The following is a 13,455-nucleotide window of genomic DNA, read 5'->3' as shown; positions in this document are numbered from 1 at the left end:
AAGTAGAAAGAAACTGTTTTGAAAGTGATGACGCCAAAAATGTACAAATGTGCTTGACACAATGGATATGTGTATGGATTGTGATGCGTTGTACAAGCCCGTAATTAAATGATTTTTTTAAAAAAAGACCCCACGGTGCCAACTATCTGGCATAGCATTGTAAACATTTAAAAAGGCAGAGTTGCCAGTGAGTCCATTCCAGCTCAGGGTGACCCCACCTGGCCAGTCGGCTCCGGAGTGCTTTTGAGGCTGTGGACTTGCAGAAGGCCTAGTCTTTGTGGGCAGGAGGCTTTGTGGCAAAGTGAGCTGAACACTGGGCTGCTAACCCCAAGGTCCGTGGTTCGAAGCCTCCGTGGGAGAAAGATGAGGCTGGCTGGTCCTGCAAAGCTGGAAACCCACGGGGGCAGTTCCACCCTGTTCCGCGGGGCCTCTAGGGCTTGGGCATGCCTCAAGGCAGGGAGTCTGATTCTTCTGGGGCAGCAAGTGTTCCTCACCTGTTGTCTGTTGTCATCCCGGTCCCTGGGCACCCACCTGCCTCTGCTCCCTGCAGTCGCCGGCCCACCGCTCGGGAGCTGAGGTCAAATCCTCTGCCTTCTCAGATGTGGGCCAGCCAACAGCTTGTGAGGGCCAGTAGGCTGTGGCCGAAAGGGCACCGGACACTAGGTTTGCGGACTCGAGGGAAAGCCGTGTAGGGAGGCTGTCTTGACCCTTCCAGCCCGCACTCGCTCCTACTTCAGCAAAAAACCACAGGGCTCATCCAGGCAACCCTCTGAACCAGGAGAAAGAAGTCACTGTTGATCAAGCAACCCAGGTAGGGGCAGTTTATTAGCCGGCGATGGTGCTGTTACATGCCACAGCATTGGCCCCACGCAGGATGAGCTGAAACCCTGGCCAGCCTTGTACACCCTCGAGATCCATTGCAGATTCGACCAGTGGGATCCACAGAGCTGTCGGAAGGAGATTCCCAGGGCTTTCTTCCTAGTCTGTCCTGGTCTGGAAGCACCACTGATACCCGTGCAGCATCACAGTGTCATGCCAGCCTCCACAGGCCCATTGATGGGTGCAGCTATACAGGAGAGGGGCACTGGTTGGGCATGAACCGAGGTCCCACATGGAAGGCGGGAGTCCCACCTGAACCCCCGCAGCCTCTTCCCCAAAACTGAACTGAACTCAGCATCATCCCTTGCGTTCGGACCCACAGGGATCCTATGGAGGGTTTCCAACGCTGTCCATCTTTCTAGGAGAAGGACAGCCTCATCATTCTCCCTTGAGCAGCTGGTGGGTTTGAACCACTGACCTAACAGGCCAATGCTTACCCGACAACACCACCAGGGCTCCTCAACGTGGCAACTGAGAACTGAAATTAAGACTCTGTTCACTCAGATGCTCCACCTCAGTAGTTTATACTCATAAAAACAGAGTCCTGCAAAGAGCCAATGATTTAGCCTCAAGAGTCTTCCCTGCAGTGTTGTTTAGGGTACAAAACATGTGCTTGAACTATTCTCTCTAATGAATTGTCCCTTGCATTAGACAAAATAGGCCAGAGCCTTACCTTGAGATCGTTAGAAGGTAGGTAATTGTTGAAGCGTTCGAGCAGTATGGACAATTTTCCAGACTCTACTGTTCACTGGAAAAAGAGAAAATGAAAACCCAAGCCAAATTCACTGCCATCAACTCGATTCCAACTCGTAGTGACCCTAGAGGACAGGGCAGAACTGCCCTCTGGGTTTCTGAGACTGTCACTCTTTGTGGGAGTAGACAGCCTCATCTTTCTCCTGAGGAGCCGCTGGTGGTTTTGAACTGCTGGCCGTGCTCAATTCCTAACCACTATGCCACCAGGGCTCCTTTGGAAAACCAGAAACAATCATGAAAAGTAGACAACACAATCCCATTCAAACCGGCATCGTTTAAATCTATTTCAATCTAACATTCATAAACCCAAGGTTATGCGTGATTTCAATTAGACGCTGTCCAAGTCCTCTCCAAAGTTGGAAGCCCTAATTATCTTCCCACCAGCAGGGAGGAGTCTTCCTGCTTCTGTGGGTCCCAGTCATTTCCTGTGAGCCCTCCCCTGGCCAGGGACCCCTGTGCCTGACACAGGGAGGTGGGCGGAGAGGACATGAGTGGATGCAAAAGTAGAGTCAGCCTGGATTTCATTGAAGGAGGTCCCCTGGTTGAAGGCCCTCCGAAGGTGGCATTGCTAAGTTCCAAGGGTGTCGCCATAGTTCAGCTACTTTGTCCTTTGGGGGCCACTTTCCCCTCACCCAAACCAAGGGACCCATCTACCGCCTGACTCCTTTGCAGAGAGCAACCCCGGACTGCAGTATGGTGAGCCTGCAGGTGAGAGCAGGGAGCTGTCCCCTGCTCCCCAGGAAGTGCTCGGCGACCCTCAGACCCAGTGATGATTGCCCCTTTCATCTTGGCATTGCTGAGCAGCATGGCTGGTGGCTTTGCCCCCCAGAGGGCTCTGGGTGACTCAGCCTTGGGCGTGTGTCATCGTGGGTGTCATCCCTGCTCATCTCTGTGCCCTCGGGAGCCCCCAGAAGCGCATGATGCTGGTGGCCCCCCAACACCAGCTGTGGATGGAATCCACACTGTACAGACCCGTGCTCAACAATCTTCTCTGCTGGTTCCTCTCCCATTTCCTGGGCAGCTGAATCTAAGCTGCAGGTCCGCGGCCCATGGGCCATCCCCTGAAGTGACAGGAGGCTTCCTAACTCAGGGGTTCTCTGGGAAAATGACTGAGCAGAGCACCCCTGACAGCCGGCCTGAGCAACCCCTGGGCCACCGTAAAGGTAAAGCTGGGGCGGGAGAGTCGGACTTGGCCAGCGGCCTGCTGCTCACTTTGCTTCGAATGTGGGTCACTCCTTGAACTAGGACAGGCTGCAGGTGTTAATCCCTCTGGGCTGCAGACACACACTCAGCTCTTAACCCTGCAGAGAAGGGACACGGCACAAAGGCCTGCTGGGGCCTGTTGATGCGGCAGGAATCGCCGAGGCAGAAGCAACAGCAGGCCGATTTCAGTCCTTGGGGAACTCGCCCTCAGCTTGCTTGCTTGTGATAGAATCTGTTCACCGAGTGAGGAGCTCACAGAACCACCCCGCCCTGCCCTGCCCACTTTCTTGCTGGGCCGCTTTTGGTGAAGCGTCCAGCCTTTCTGAACCTCAGCTGCTCACTATTGTGGGGCCCTGTGAAGGCTGGACATGGGGCAGGCTGAACAATGGTCCCCAAAGATGTCCCCCACCACCCTAAATTATGAATCCCATCCCCTCATGGCAGAAGGGACGTGGCAAGTGTGATCAAGTTAAGGGTTTTGAAATGCAGTGGGGTGGAGGGTGGGGGTATGCTGGATGATCTGGGTGATGTCGGTGTAATCCCAAGGGTCTCGATAAGAGGGCGGTGGGAGATGGAGCGGGAGAAGAAAGCAGCAGCGAAGGGTGTGATGTGGCTGCAAGCCAAGGACAGCCGGTTGTGTCTGTGAGCTTGAAGAGGCAAGCAGCAGTTTCTCCCCCGGGCCCTCCAATGAGCCTGCCTGGCTCACACCGGCACCGCAAAGCCTCCCCCAGACATCTGAAGGGACTCAAACCAAACCACCATCCCTGTTACCGAGTCCAGTCCAACTCACAGTGCCCCAACAGGGCGGAGTAGAACTGTCCCTGTGGGTTTCTGAGAGTACAAAGCCTCTTTTTCTTCCCATGGCTTTGCTGGTGGTCTCGAATTGCTAACCTTAGAGTTAGCAGCCTGATGCGTAACCCACAACGCCACTGGGGGTCCTTGGGAGTGAAGGAGTGGTAATTTTTTTCTTTTAAAAATCATTTTATTGGGGGCTCGTACAACTCATCACCATCCATCCACTGTGTCACGCACATTTGTACATTTGTTGCCCCATCATTCTCAAACCATTTCCTCTCCACAGCAGGTCCTCATTTTTACCCTTCCCTCCCCGCTCCCCCCTCCCTCATGAGCCCTTGATAATTTATAAATCATTATTTTGTCGTATCTTACACTGTCTGATGTCTCCCTTCACCCACTTTTCTGTTGTCTGTCCCCCAGGGAGGGGGTTATATGTAGATCCTGTGATCGGTTCCCCCTTTCTACCCCACCTTCCCCTTAGGGAGTGGTATTTTTAAGGCACCATGTGTGCGGTCACGTGTCGAGGAGCTATAGGAAACACAGTGTGGTCTGTGGATGTCAGCCTCTGTGCTCACAGAAGGACTTGCTGTGATGGCCCCAGGGCCGGAGGAGTACAGGTGGTACGCATGCCTGCTAAGCTAGCGAGGCCTGGGCCTGCAGGTGTCTGTCTGCCTGAGCTTGCTTGCAAAAAGGGAGGTGCCTTCAGGGAGGTGTATGAGAGTGACTGTGTGGCCAGAGGGCTGTCTGCCACCCTCCTGGCCCAGCCTGGCCACCTAGATTGGAGTCCCAGCCTGGTGGGAGAAGCCACAAGGTCAGAGGCAGAAGCACCCGTTTTCTGTGGGACTCTGTTTGGCTGCAGGGTCCGAGCTATGCTGCATTGGGGTTGGTTGGCCTCATGTCTGTGAGCCTCTGGGCGTGGCCCGCAGAGTCCTGGCTCCCTGCAGGTCTCCTCTCTTGGTCCCTGGCAGAATTCACCCATACCACTCCCCCACTCCCCACCCCCACTCCACCCCACCCCCGCTCCCCACCCCTACTCCACCCAGGGCTAGGAACTCTGGAGAGGCTTTTCAGGCAGTTAACATCAACAAACGCTTCTGGAAGAAAGATGGGGATGAGGCAGGGCAGCGGGCAGTACTAGCCATAGGCAGTTGTCTGGGAGGACTTAATTATCCCACCCTGTCCCACTCTCCCGCCCACCACACCCCCTGCCCCAACAAAGTCCACAGCAGGGGCATTGGTGTCTTGGCAGCTCTCTCTCTGGACACTGCCTCCCTCCCCGAGCTCAGAGCGGGTGCTCTGCTCCCTGCACAGGAGTGACGGTACTGCACGCAGCAGCGTGAGGCGTGGTGGTCAGCGGGACTCCTGCGTGGGACTTGGGGAGAATACTCAGAAGCACCAGGGATCGGGCTCCCCCGACCCCACCATCCTCCCGTGTTTGGTACAGTAAGGCATCAAGGGAGGAGGCCTAGTGGCGTGGTGGTTACAAAGTGGACTGCTAACCGTAAGATCCGTAGTTCAAACCCACCAGCTGCTTCTTAGCAGAGAGAGATGGGCCTTCAACCCCCCATGAAGAGTTACAGTCTGTAAACCCACAGGGGGCATGCCTACCCCTGTCCTGTTGGGTCACTTATGAGTGAGCATCGAGCCGATGGCAGTGAGGTTTTTTGGTTTTTCTTTTAAAGAGAAGGAGGCGCCGAGGTGCTGGATATCACAAGGCTTCTTATATTCAAAGCATCATTTCATTCTCAGGAAAACACCCAGGGAGGGACCACCCACCCACAGCGAGCCCCTCATAGCTTCCCCCATCCCACCCAGGCACCAGCCTCTTCTCAGCTCTGTGCACCTGGGCTGCTGGCCCTCCGGCCTCACTGGGCCTACGTGTCCACTCACCTGTGTGGCTGTGCTCTGAGGCTTCCGGGCTGGTCCAACAGCCATGTCCCTCTCCTCGTGGACTGCAGTTCCAACCCCACCCCCCACCCCCACCACAGCTCGTGATCCACAGGACAGGCCGAACGGCCGGAACAGAATATGCACTGGACAGACGCGCTCACTCTGGACATACAGGCTAGAATACCCACTCACTCCATCTCTTTAGCTTTATCTAAATCTGACATATTTTGGACATGTCAAGAGAGGCTAGACTCTGGAGAAGGACATCATGTTAGTAAGGTGGAGGGCAGCGACAAAGAGGAAGGCTCTCAATGAGACGATGGACACCCTCGCTGCAACAATGGGCTCAAGCCAGGAACCAGGCGAGGATGGCGCCGGACGGGCAGTGCTTCGTTCAGGTGTGCATAAGGCCGTTATGGGTTAGAGACACCTGGATCACATTTGACAACAGCAACACGGCTTCCAGTGAGTGCCGGCAACAGTGTCAACTGTTCACCTGCTCCACGGCTAGCCAAAAGGCTGAGGCTTGACTCCACCCTGAGGTGCCTCGGAAGAAAAGCCTGGTGATCTACTTATGAAAAAATCTGCCCTGGAAATCTCTGGGGAGCCCCATAGTACTTTGACACAGATGGGGTTGTCATGAACAGGAACCTACTCTGTATGTGCTTGTGTGTGTCATCCTCTACCCAGGGCAGCCAGATTGACCATGTAAAGAATTCAGGATTCCCAGTTAAACGTGGATTCCAGATTAACCACAAATAACTCATTGGAAGGAGTAGGCTCCCAAATTATCTGAGATTTCCATTTAACTGGACATCCTGTGCTTTATCTGGCAACTCCAGGCCCAAAGTACTTTGGATCCAGTGACCAAGGTCGATGATCCTTGCTCCTGAGCTGGGCTGGCAGCTGCGTGGTCCCACCCTGCCTGCCTCGCAGACTGCACGCTACACTGCACACGCCCAGCTGAGCTACACTCCTGCTACTTAATCATGTGAGGAGGGAGCCCTGGTGGTGTCTGTCTGTCTGTCTGTCTGGGAGGGAGCCCTGGTGGTGTCTGTCTGGGAGGGAGCCCTGGTGGTGTCTGTCTGTCTGTCTGTCTGTCTGTCTGGGAGAGAGCTCTGGGTTACGAGTCGGCTGTTAACTGAAAAGTCAACAGTTAGAGCCCACGAGCTGCTCCTGAGCAGAAAGATGAGGCTGCGCGCGCCCATCGGATTTACAGCCTCGGAAACCTGGGGGGCAGATAGTTCTACTCTGTCCTCCAGGCCCGTGGGAGTCGTACGACTCGATGAGTTGGAATCAACTTGATGGCAGTGGGCTGGGCTTGGTACAGGAAGGCATTTAGCCTCGCCTAAAACAAAGTCTAGGAGCTCTGGTGGCATAGTGGTTACAAGTTGGGCGGCTAACCAGGAGGTGGGGAGTTTGAAACCACCAGGAGCACCTTGGAAATAAAAGGAGGCTTTCTACTCCCACGAAGAGGTACAGTCTCATATGCTCCCAGGGGCAGTTCTACCCTGTCCTGCAGGGTTGCCATGAGTTGAAATGGTCTCAATGGCTGTTTGTTTGCTTGTTTTTCTTTTCTTTTTTTCTGAGAAACTGAAGCCTAAGGACCCTGGTGGCATCGTGAGTTAAGATTTGGACTGCTAACCATGAGGTCAGCAGTTTGAAACCACCAGCCACTCCTTGGGGAAAAGACAGGGCTTTCTACTCCCGTGAAGAGTCACAGTCTGTTCTACCCTGTCCTACAGGGAGGCAGAGTCAGCTCGACGGCAGTGAGTGTGGGTTTTGATTTGTTTGCTTGTTTGTTTGTTTGTTTGTTTGTTTGTTTTTGAGAAGCAGGCATCTCAAGAGCCCTCATCGTGTAAGAGAGTTGAGATTTGGGCTGCTGACCACAGAGAGGAAAACGAGGCTCTCTGCTCCCAGAAAGGTGTACAGCCTGGGAAGCCCACAGCTCTCCCTGTCCTGCGGGGTTTCTATGACTTGGAATTGACGTGGTGACATGAGTTTGTGGTTTTGAAAGCGAGCCCTAACTCTTGCTGACCTTGCTTCCGGGCTGAGTTCTCGAAGCCCTTGGACCATTGTGTATGATAGCAGTGCCCGGTTTCCTGGGGCCTTGGGTCACCACGCAGTCTAACAATATAGTTTAAGATGGGAGCTGGCCATCCGATCTTCTTAGAAGGGGACTGTCCTTGGCAAAAAGTACCAGTAGTACCATGCAGGATGGGTGCTGGAAACAGCTATCTGCCATGCGGGCAGTCAACCATTCCTCCACGGTGCTGCCCCAATGAAAACTCTGGTCCCCGGGGCTCCGTGAGCCTCCTGGTGGGCAGTCTACCCTTCTTGCCACACACGGATGCTGGGAGAGTCCCTCTGTCCTCGTCCCCATGGTGAGAGGACCTTTGGAAGTCTATAAAATCCTCTTCAGACTCACACAACACATGCAATGACGCCAAATGCAGGAAGACCACAGGCCGGTAGGTGGTAAGTCTTGTGGATCCAGTGGCAGTGGAAGCCTCTCGGCACTGGCGTGGGTCTCCACGTGGTTCCTCCTGGGATCTGTATGATCCACCACCCTGAAGAAGACAGCTCGCCATGCATTCGGAGAGTCAGTCCTTCTAGTGACTGAGCAAGCCTCTGTGGCTTGGGACTCCCCAGGGCTGCAGCAGACATCAGAATAGAGGCCAGCTAGTATGGACTGTGCTCCCACCAACATGCACCTGGCGAGGCTACCACCACATGACAGTCTTTCCCCCTTGTCCGCACTTTCCGCTCCTGGGCTTGGAACCCCCAAACCTGGTCACCTCACAATGGACCCTTTTATCCCCCAGGTTTAGCTTGAGTCTCCTCTTTCCTGAGCCCCACAGGCTCTCTGCTCCCTGTTCTTGTGGAAGTTCTATAATCTCCTGCCCATTTGAGCCAAGGGGTGGAGTCTTGCCTGTCAATCAGGTCATAGACAATGATGCTTCTGTGTGGGCATGGCCTTCTCCTGAGGATTCTGGGAACTCCTGTCTTCCTCCCTGGAAGTAGGACACACACTCTCTCCCTGCTAGACATTCCTGTTAACAAGCCAATGGAACTAAGCTGATGAAGCCAGAGCCCTGGAGCTGGAGGAGCCACATGGAGGCCCACACCAGTGCTGAGATGCTTCCACTGCCGCTGGACCCACAAGACTTTCCACCCACTGGCCTGTGATCTTCCTGCATTCGGCATCACTGCCTGTGTTGCATGAGTCTGAAGAAGAATTTTTAGACTCATATCGGACATATGGGTTCATATCAGACCTATGGACTTGATCTGGACTGGGCTGGGATGTTTTCTTAATGCACCATTGCTCTTTGATATGAAGCTCTCTCTTACACACACAAGTGTCTCTGGATTTGTTTCTCTAGTCCACCCAGACGCACAGTTCTCATCCCTTCTTCCTGTCACTCGCCACTCTGAACCTGTCATGTCCGTTGCTGGCTGCCGCGTTGTTGCCTGGAGAGAGGGGACTTTGGTCACTGCTGTCTGTCGAGCACATGCAGTGGTACATTGCCAGCCCATGGACGCCCTTGGTCAACATTGGCTGAGGCCGTTGGTTCCTAGCCCAGGTGTCATGATTGAGCGAGGAGGGCCGGTGTTGGGACCGCCCGTCTCAAAGTCCACTGCTGGGTGCTGGGACCAGCCCAGTGGAAAAGGCCGAAACAGACAGCAAAGCGACTTTCCTTTGTCCTCTTCTTTTCTCCTCTTTCTCCTGACGGCCTGAGGGAGGCTAGTGGAAGCTCCAGCCGCGCTGCCACCACTCTTCTCTGAGGGTGCTGAGAGGCGGGTGTGGGGGGACGAGGGGGGCTAGAGGCAGGATGTGGGGGGATGAGGGGGGCTAGAGGCGGGTCTCCTCTGGCGTCTTTCTCAGCCCTTCTCCTCCTCAGACGTGTTCTGCACATCACGACCAACTGACCGAGTTTCCCCGCTCTCTCCACTGCCCTTCCTGGGCTTCCTTCTCAGCCTGCCACAGTTGGTCAGCATGGCTTTTGTCAAGTGTGAAGGATACATCGGAACATTTCTCCCAGTCACCCGGTGCTTAGGAAAATCTCACAAAATGGTCTCCACAGTGTGGTCAGCTTCTTCTGAACGCTTTTCTCAGAACAGGATGTTCTGAGCCATTCTAAAATCCCTAAATCTGTGAGATACTAACAGAGAGAGAGAGAGAGGAAAAAGAGGGGGTGGGGGTGTGTGGGAAGACAGCCAGGATAAAATAGGATGGAGGGAAGGACAGCCCTCTTTTACGCAAGGATGTCTTCTTTGGGAACTCAGCACCAAATTCTCAGTACCCCAAATGTTCTTGACCTCTGAATCCCTCACTGGCCTTGAGAAGCAATGTGTATCTATGGTAGGGACCTGTGTTAGGCCGGGCTGACTAGAGAAACACATTCATTCACACTCATATATATGTAAGAAAGAACTTTATGTCAAGAGGTAATTAAGCATCAATAAAACATCCCAGCCCAGTGCAGATCAAGTCCATCCATTTGATATTAGCCCATAATTCCAATATTAGCCCATGAATTCCTCTTCAGACTCACATAGCACCTGCAATGATGCCAAATGCAGGGAGATGACAGGCCGGTGGATGGAAAGTCTTTTGGATCCAGTGGCAGTGGACCCATCTCCAGGGCTCTGGCTGCCATCTGCGTGGCTCCGTGTGGCTTGTCAGCAGGAATGTGAAGCAGAGAGAGAGAGGGTGGCCCACTTCTTAGGGCAGAATCAAGAGAGAGAAGGTTCCCAGAATCCTCATGAGAAGGCCGCACCCACAAGGAGGGAATCAGCCTGTGACCTGATTGACAGGCTAGACTCCACCCCTTCATTCTTTTATTAAGTTGACGTGAAATTATGTCACTACCAAAAGGCCCCTGAATTCTCCCCCCACCCAACCCATCTCAGGCTGATATTCATAAAATATAATGAAAATGAGTAACTAGATCAAAAAAAGATTTACAAACTAGCACCTTGCTGAGCATGGATTTGGCTGTGTGAAAAAGGCACAAATGTTCCCCGATGCTCACTTCCTGGCTCCACACATGTCCTTTTGAGGATGTGTGACAGTATCTGTGGACTGGTTACTGACCACTGAGCACATGCTGGATCACACAGACAGGGAGTGACCGAAAGGCTAGCCTTCTGAAAGGGTACTTGATTCTTGAGTGTTTGAATGGACAGCCAAGGACTTCCTGGGGGTGGGGGGGGGAGGAAAGAGCAGCAACACGGGAGGTTACCGCTCTCCTGGTCTTGCTGGACTGGAAAAGGATGCGCCCTTCGGCCAGCAGGAGACACGTGTGGTCGCATCTGGTTGCCCCACACTACGGAGAAAGGGAAGAAGCCCTTAGTCACCTTCAAGGGGACACTGGAAGCTGCTGAGCGTAGATCATCGGGGGAGGACCCGTCCCCTCAACCTGCTCTGGTAGGGATGCTGGCTCAAAGGAAAGGAGTCTTGCCTGCCTTGTTTGCTCTGGGGCTCAGGGTGGAAATGATAGCGGAGGTTTCCAAGTCCTGACTGCTCTTGAGAGAAACACAGGGTTTAATGTCGACTGTGTGGGGGACACAGTAGATTCTCTCCATCCATCCCGAGGGGTTGCTCCCACCTTACAGACCAGGCAGCTGGAGGACCCTGCTGAGATGCAAAGCAAGCCAGTGGCCAGCAAGTTGATTCTGGCGATCCCACGGGTCTGAGGCCAGGACTGCGTTCTACAGGTGGTTCAGTGGCCGTGACCCTTTGGAAGTCCATGACCCGGTCTTTCTTCCTAGGAGCCTTCGGCTAGATTCAAACCACCGGCCTTCCAGTTAGTAGCCACTGCGTTCATTCATTTGCAGCCCCCAAGGGCTCCCTGCTGAGGGCGTGGAGCTGGCAAGTGGCAGAGCCTCGGAACCCTCTTGCCATGGGCCCTGCCATCTCCCAGACCCAGTGAAGGGCTCTTTGTGGCCAGATGGAACAAGAGTCCCTGGCACAGGGTTCGTGGAGTCAGGGCCTCTTCTGTGCATTGAAACGCTGCTGTCAGAGCAGGAACTGAATCAGATGGATAATGGCCTTTAGAGTGGGGGTCCTCAGCTTGATTGTGCATCAGATGCTCCTGAGGATGGGGGGCGGTGTGGAACAGAGAGGGGCTCCTAGCATCAGAGAGCCTGGCTCGCAGGGCTGAGGGGAGGATAGATGATAGAGACTTGGTTCTCTCCCCTGAGTTTCTCCTAAGTTAGCAGAAGAGCTAAGACCCAGACAGAGCATCGCCACTCAAGAGAGTGGGAAGAGGCCCTGGAGCAAAGTGATGCGAAGCTTCAAGGCACACAGCTGGTTATGACCACTGCTGTCAAGACACCGGGCTGCTGTTAGGCTGCCATGGGCTCCGCTCCGATTCACAGCGACCCTGTGCACCACCGAAAGAGCCCTGCCCGGTCCTGCACCAACCTCACCAGGGTTCTTACGGCTGAGCCCATGACTGCAGCCACCACGTCAATCCATCTTGTCGAGGGTCTTCTTTTTCGCTGCCCCTCTGCTTCACCAAGCACGATGTCCTTCTCCAGGGACTGGTCTCTTGTGCCCACATGTCCAACGTCTGTGAGATGAAGGCTCGCCATCCTTGCTTCCCAGGAGCCCCCTGCTGCACTTCTCCTGAGACAGATCTCTTGGTTCTCCTGGCAGACCGTGGTACCCTCGGCCCTCCTCGCCAACACCGCCAATGCACCCATTCTCTCTGGTCTTCCTGATTCATTGTCCTGCCTACCCATGCACACCGGGCCACTGAAACATCGTGGCTTGGGTACAGTAAGTTGGACAACTGTACAAGCTGGACTGGCAAAAGTTATGTGATTGGTGTATGAGGGAAGGGAGAAGAAAAAAGAAGGGGATTTTTCCATACACTTTTCAAAGTCTGCTCATACATCGATGACAAAAAACATGCAAGAGTCACCGCGGAGACAGCTTATGCACCCCCAAACACCTCATGGGATCTAGTTCCTTGGTGTGGAAATGTAGGGTCATGGTTTCACTGGGAAGTTAGGACATTGCAGTTAATTGACCCAATAACATGTTCAGTGCTTTTGTTCTATCGTCTAGTTAATTATACATTGCCTGTGGTCTTGTAAGCTTGCAAGCAGCCTCCAAGGTTGGGCAGTTCCTCTCTATTTGCCTGCAACACCAGAGGATCAGGAAGAGAAGGAGGAGATGGAATGTGTGGCTAACTGCCTCCCCAAACAACTTCCTCCTTTGTCGTGAGGCTGGACGAACTGGACGGTGCTCAACTCTTGCGACTGAAGAATCTATAGATGAATTCTGACCCAAAGGGGGAAGAATGCAAAACAGAATTTCAAATTCTCATAGATTCCTGACTTTCTGGAACCTAGGGGGCTGATGAACTCCTGAAACTGTCATCTTGAAACTTTAAACCAAAAATATCCCCTGGAGTCTTCTCAAAACCAAACATCCACTGACCTTCTTGACTAAAGGACGTCTACTTTTTAGGAACTATCTGTATAGGCTCAAGGTGGCCAAAGTCCCATGAAAGATTAGACAGGAAGTTAGGGGACATGGAGGTTAGATGAACGGGGAGGAGCAGCTCAGAAAAGGAGGTGACCCAGGTCTCCAAGAATGGCCTCACTGTCACTGAGCTGTCTGCACGCACACCTTTGGATTGGTGCCTGCATATATTCTCAGCCACAACCACCAACTTAAGTTAAAAACCAGCAGAGCCTCAATTTAAAAACGAAAGCAGATCATCAAAAGGTGGCGTCTCAAAGAAGGAGGTGATGTGGGGCTTCAGGGACACCGTACTCATGGCTCCCTGAGGAGATGACCCAGGCAGAGCATTAAGACCCATTTGAGAGGCACAAGAAACAAGCAATGTCTTTGGAGTGATCCGAGGGTGAACCCTTTTCAGAAGAAGAGGGGAGGGGTGAGTGTGGCTTCAA

The sequence above is a fragment of the Echinops telfairi genome, unplaced genomic scaffold (assembly GCF_000313985.2).
Source record: "Echinops telfairi isolate 266 unplaced genomic scaffold, ASM31398v2 ScPeMD7_70;HRSCAF=299, whole genome shotgun sequence".
NCBI classification, from domain to species: Eukaryota; Metazoa; Chordata; class Mammalia; order Afrosoricida; family Tenrecidae; genus Echinops; species Echinops telfairi.
Note: the sequence above shows the minus strand (reverse complement) of the source record.